Consider the following 6,000-nt stretch of genomic DNA (forward strand, 5'->3'; position numbering starts at 1 on the left):
CCATCCCTCAAAGAAAGATGAGGTGATCTACATGATAAGACGCCTTGCTTCCTGCTCCATGCCCCCCAAACAGCCTCAGCTGAGGCAATTCTTTTCTTTTACTAAACACCATTTTTGCCCCTACCCTCCATCTGTAAGAACCTTCCAACTCCCAGAGCGCCTCTCCGCTTGCTTGATGGGGTGCTGCTCAATTCATGAATTGTTTAATAAAGCCAATTAGATCTTTACATGTGCTTGGTTACGTTTTGCTGTTTGACAGATGTGGTGGCAGCAGGCGGGTCTGAAGCGAAGTTCCCGAAGCATTCAGGGACAACGAGAAACACAGGCGTGATACCTGCAACCCTTTACATTCACTTTCTCAGGTTTCTAAGGGCCGTGGGTGAGCTGCTTGAGATCTGAGCTCTGCTGCTTTGGAGTCTAATCGGCCTTCGGGTCAGCTTGAGCCCACAGACAGTTGACAGGCGGTTCTGCCCAGAGCCACCTAAGCTGATCCCTTTGTCTGGAGCCCAGTTGTGCTGGCAGTTGTGCCTGGAACCCCAGTGAGGTGGCGGAGAGGTCCCCCCTGAGCCAGCCCCTGGCCCTCAGGCCACAATTCCCCAGGTTGAGAGCCTCAGCAAGGTTCTATGGGACTTGGTGATGGTGTGCACAAGGCCTTCTTATGACCAGGACATATTACTGCTAATATATTAAGGCACATGTTTGTCCCATCTTGTGTAAATAAAGGCTACCGCTAGCAGGATCATGAAGGCCCCAAAGCTGCAAAGCCGATGGGCACCAGTCAAGCATTTAGAGGTTGTTAGAGAGCTCCCAACCTCAAGAAGACTCCTGTGATAGGCTAAGTTGGTCAGGGACGGGTTAAAGTGACACTAAGTCACCCACCAAGCTTAAGAAAACTTCCGTGCAACAAGGTACACTCTTACAAAACATGCAAAATCCCCAACCCTGCAGCACATACCCTTTTAGGTATTAGTTTGGCTCCGAGGAACCCAAAGCCTTAGCTGATGGGATCTTTAAGTCCTAAAAGGTCAAGTGTGCTACTTTCCAGCACACCTGCTTGTTTTATGTCTAGGAACAACAGCCCAAGGAGCTGCAGACGTCTAGCAAGATAAGAATTTTTTTCACTAAAAATAACCTAGAAGTACAGTGGCCATCCACTATGGGGGAAGTTCCAATTAGACAAGATTGTTCATTTAAGAAGTGCACTTGAAGTTTCCCAAATTAAATAATAGAATGGGATGCCTGGTTTAACTGGTAACAGACGCTTCCAAAAGGCTTTAAGATTCCAAAATCATCTCATTGAAAGAGTCATCACAAAAGGCTAATAAAAAAATTAAATTAAAACCACAAGAGCTGCCTAAGACAAAAGATGATAAGACTGGCTTAACTCCCACCAGCTCGCCTCTGTCTGAGGCTGGCCTCCAGGCATTCTTCTTGTCAATTCAGAACTTTAGAGGTCACCCCCCCACCCAACCCCCGGTAGGCCTGTCTGGACCAACAAAGGAACACACAGGCCTAGACTCAAGGAGTAGGAGTGCTTGCTTATCATTCAAAGGAAAGGAACCTGTAAGATGAGTAACCAGCACTGGCCTAGAGACATAATCATCAAATGTACCTAATGAAATCTCTAACATAAAAAATAAAGATTTTTTTTTTTTAGATTCCAAGCCTCTTAAGTTGGAAAAGACCTCTGGGAGACTGAGCACCTGCTCACAGGACTTCACAGGCTTCCAATCAATAGTCTCCACCTTCACAGGAGACCCCAATTTTGCCTTTAAAAATACTCACTTTGCAAACCATCAGAGAGTTCGAGACTTTAGGGCTTTAGTTCCTGGTCCTCCTGGGTGGTGCCACAGCAATAAATAGCCTGTCTTTTTCCACTGCAAAAGCTCAGTGGCTTTTTATTGGCTTGCTGCACAGCCAGTGAACCAACTCATTTGGCTCAGTTACATATTCTTCTTTACCTGAGTACTCAGTCTCCCAATATTCTGTCTGAGCAGCCTTTCCACTCTGAAAAGATAAACCTTTCAAATAAAACTGCCTGAGGTTGCAGGTGATCTTCCTCGGGTATCTTTCATTCCTTGGTCAAAGACTAAGTAAACAATTTCTTTTTTTTTTTTTTTTTAAGTTTAGTTTTGAGAGAGAGAGAGGGAGAGAGAGAGTGTGTGTGTGTGTGTGTGTGTGTGTGAGCAGGGTGGGGGAGGGACAGAGAGAGAGAGGGAGACAGAGAATCTGAAGCAGGCTCCAGGCTCCGTGCTGTCAGCAAATAAAATAAAATAAAATAAAATGTAAAATAAAATAAAATAAAATAGTCATCAGAGAATGACAGCCCTCATGCCATTGAAAACGTCCTTACAAAGTACTCCTGACCACAGACACTGCTGGAAAACTAAAAGATGCTAGAGACAACAACCAAACCCAAGGGGTTCGCTGCTGGGCATGCATCAAATTGACCACAACCCAAGGACGTATTGAAAGCAAGGAACTTTATATTCCTTGTTACAAGTAACCCTAGGGAGAGAGCTCTCAAAGCACTGGCTTCTTGAGGGGTTAGTACAGGAAGCTTTTCTTCGGTGTGTGAGGGGCGGGGGCAGGGAGCTTGAGTAAGCATTTCGGTTCAATCATGTCAACATGCTAGTGCATACGTCTGTAGCGGCCAAGGGCAGGCTGCTCCAAGATGGGCCACGTTGGCACCAAGACTGATTTAAAACAGCCTCATCTGAATTCTTTTCTTTTGCTAATCATTTTCTTGCCCCCACCTTCCATCTGTAAAAACCTTCCATTTTGGACAACTCTTCAGAGTACCTCTCTAACTTGCTAGATGGGATGCTGCCTAATTTGAATTATTTAATGCAGCCAGTTAGAGGGCGCATGGGAGGCTCAGTCCGTTAAGCATTGGACTCTTGATTTCAACTCAGGTCATGATCTCACTGTTCGGTTTGTGAAATGGAGCCCCGCTTCAGGCTCTGCACTGACAGCGGGGAGCCTGCTTGGAATTCCCCCTCCTTTTCCCTCTGTCCCTCCCCTGCTTGCACTCTCTCTCAAAATTAATTAATTAATTACAATAAATAAATAAAATAAAAATAAAAAATAAAGCCAGTTAGATCTTCAAATTACCTTGGTTGAATTTTGTTATTTAACAGTATTTACTCAAGAGAAATGAAAACATATGATCACACAAAAACTTGGATATGAATGATCATGTAGCAGTTTTCATAACGGTAAAAACTGGAAATACCCCCAATCTCCATCAACTGGAGAGTGAACAAACAAAATGCAGTCATCCACATTCATACAATGGAATATTATTCAACAACAAAAATAAAGTACTAATAGATGCTACAATATGGATGAGCCTTGAAAACCACGCTAAGAGAAAGAAACCAGATGTTTTCAAAACTAGGCATTACATGATTCCGTTTACATGAAATTTCTAGAGAAGGAAAATATATAGAGACAGAAAGCAGAAGAGTTGTCGCCTGGGTCTCAGGGTGGGAGCAGAGATTGACTACCAACAGAGACAACGGAACTTATGGGGATAGTGGAAATATTCTAAAACTTGAGTTGTGGTGATGGAATCGTACACTTACGTACAATGGATGAATTTTACAATATGTAAATTATACCTCAATAAAGCTTTTTTAAGTACAAAAAAAATCCCTTCCAAAAAGTCCCCTTTAGTAACATTATCAAATTATTATTATTATTCAGTGTTGAATAATTTAGGTCGATATTTCTCTCATTTCCAAACCAGGTGGCAGATATTGAACACATGCATTTATTGGTCTCTTTCTAAAGTGAGATTAATGAGATGAGAAGACAAGGACAAAGATGGTATAAGAGATAATAAAATCAAATTTGAGGAAGCAGAAAAGCACAAGGAAGCCTGGTAACTGAAATCCTTATCCAGCAATGGCAAAAGCCAAGAAGCATTATTTTTACCACAGAACGTCCAAAATATTCAAGAATTGGCAGCATCAGTGAGAGTAAAAATTACACTAAATAAAGGATGATTGGCTGAAGATCTACTTAAGAAGCGATAAGACCCACAGATAACTTCATTTCACATAGCTGAGCAACTGTCCCTCTCCTACCTAACAATCACCATTTTTATTTCCTGGAAAAAGTAAAACAGAGGGTCTCTGAAGTGGGGGGAACACCATGCACAGTGAAGACCAAAGTACCATACTGAAAACAAGAGGATTTTTTTTAAGTTAGTTTTATTTTATTTTATTTTATTTTATTTTATTTTGAGAGAGAAAGAGAGAGCATGAGAGGGAGAGAGAGAATCCCAAGCAGACTCTGGCTGTCAGCTCAGAGCCCAACTCAGGGCTCTATCTCATAAACTGTGAGATCATGACCTGAGCTGAAGTCAAGAGTCAGACACTGAACTGACTGAACCACCCAGATGCCCCCAAAAGAGGATTAAGCAAAGTCTCTCAACCGAATATTAGGACCCTAGCTTACTTCTCCCAGAATGACCAGAATGCTGTTTATCAGATTTATATTCGCCCTAGTCCAAAAGAACCTTGGGAGAAATCAAACCAGCCAGAGGACAGGTCTAAAGATGCAGGCAACAGAAGTTCCCTCAAATAACTGGCTCATCCAGATCACCCTTCAGTGAATCTCATAGTTTGCCAGTGCTACTCATAGGTTTCAAATAACATGAAATAGGACTAGACAACCAAAAATCACTAGATAACTGAGGAACGTTTCTAATGTGAAAAAAGAAAAACCAAATCAAAAGAACAATTCAGAAGAAACCAAGACTAAACAGAAATGAAAACTTTTTTAATATTACAAATATTCTCAGCAAGATAAAAGATATTTAATCCAAGAAAATAACTTTATATTTTTAAAGGAACAATCATAATGAGAAATAGCCTATGGAGGGGCTCAATGGATTGACCGTCCGACTCTTGATTTTGGCTCAGGTCATGCTCTCACAGTCGTGGGACTAAGCCCCACATTGGGCTCCTCACTGAGTGTAAGCCTGCTTGAGATTCTCTCTCTCCTTCTGCCCCTCCGCCCTGCTCACATGCTCTCTCTCTCTCTCTCTCTCTCTCTCTCAAATAAAATTTTAAGGGGTACCTGCGTGGCTCAGTTAAGCATCCGACTTCGGCTCAGGTGCTGGGAAAACTGGAGAGCAACATGCAGAAGAATGAACCTGGACCACTTTCTTACACCATACATAAAAATAAACTCAAAATGGATGAAAGACCTAAATGTAAGACAGGAAGACATCAAAATCCTTGAGGAGAAAGCAGGCAAAAACCTCTGTAATCTTGGCCGCAGCAACTTCTTACTCAACACGTCTCTGAAGGCAAGGGAAACAAAAGCAAAAATGAATTACTGGGACCTCATCAAAATAAAAGCTAGTGCACAGCAAAGGAAAAAATCAGCAAAACTAAAAGGCAACCGACAGAATGGGAGAAGATATTTGCAAATGACATATCAGAAAAAGGGTTAGTATCCAAAATCTATAAAGAAATTATCAAACTCAACATCCAAAAAATAAATAATCCACTGAAGAAATGGGCAAAAGACATGAATAGACACTTCTCCAAGGAAGACATCCAGATGGCCAACCGACACATGAGAAAATGCTCAACATCACTCATCATCAGGGAAACACAAATCAAAACCACAATGAGATACCACCTCACACCTGTCAGAATGGCTAACATTAACAACTCAGGCAACAACAGATGTTGGCGAGGATGTGGAGAAAGAGGATCTCCTTTGCATTGTTGGTGGGAATGCAAGCTGGTGCAGCCACTCTGGAAAACAGTATGGAGGTTTCTCAAAAAACCAAAAATAGAACTATCCTAGGACCCAGTAATTGCACTACTAGGCATCTATCCAAGGGATACAGGTGTGCTGTTTCAAGGGACACATGCACCCCCATGTTTATAGCAGCACTATCAACAATAGCCAAAGTCTGGAAAGAGCCCAAATGTCCATTGATGGATGAATGGATAAAGAAGATGTGGTATATACATA

The sequence above is a fragment of the Panthera uncia genome, chromosome D4, assembly GCF_023721935.1.
Source record: "Panthera uncia isolate 11264 chromosome D4, Puncia_PCG_1.0, whole genome shotgun sequence".
Lineage (NCBI taxonomy): Eukaryota > Metazoa > Chordata > Mammalia > Carnivora > Felidae > Panthera > Panthera uncia.